Genomic DNA, 517 nt, shown 5'->3' on the forward strand with positions numbered 1-517 from the left:
GAGGAGGAGGAGGAAGGAGAGGAAATACTAGCCATCCTGCTTTTAACACAAACAGCCTCCCACAGTCTCACTGTCCGACCTTAGAGAGATACAGTTTAAGCTGCAAGAAACACGCAAAGAATTGGAGATGTTTTTCACACAAGGCTTTAACATCAAGGGAATCTCGAGAGTATTCGGGAAGGCATTTGATTTCCGTTCACAAGAGGATTTCAGAATGGACTCCAGCGCAGCAGCACCTTTTTGGCAGGAATAATAAATAATCATATGGGGTGCTTATTCTTCAAATTTGAGAGATATTCTGCTTTTAGTATTGTGATTCTTGTACATGATGTACAAAGTCATGGTATTAAATATATCTTTTTTTAAAGAGGGCATATTCAGCAAATTATTAGATTCGTACTTGTATTTAGTGTCTCTAATGTGACATGTTTACTCGCTGTAATGTTCAAAAACCTCTTTATTTCTCTCATACTGCCTGTGCTGCAGCACCTCTTTTCACCCTCTGTCTGAAACCAGA

The sequence above is a fragment of the Gymnodraco acuticeps genome, unplaced genomic scaffold (assembly GCF_902827175.1).
Source record: "Gymnodraco acuticeps unplaced genomic scaffold, fGymAcu1.1, whole genome shotgun sequence".
NCBI classification, from domain to species: domain Eukaryota; kingdom Metazoa; phylum Chordata; class Actinopteri; order Perciformes; family Bathydraconidae; genus Gymnodraco; species Gymnodraco acuticeps.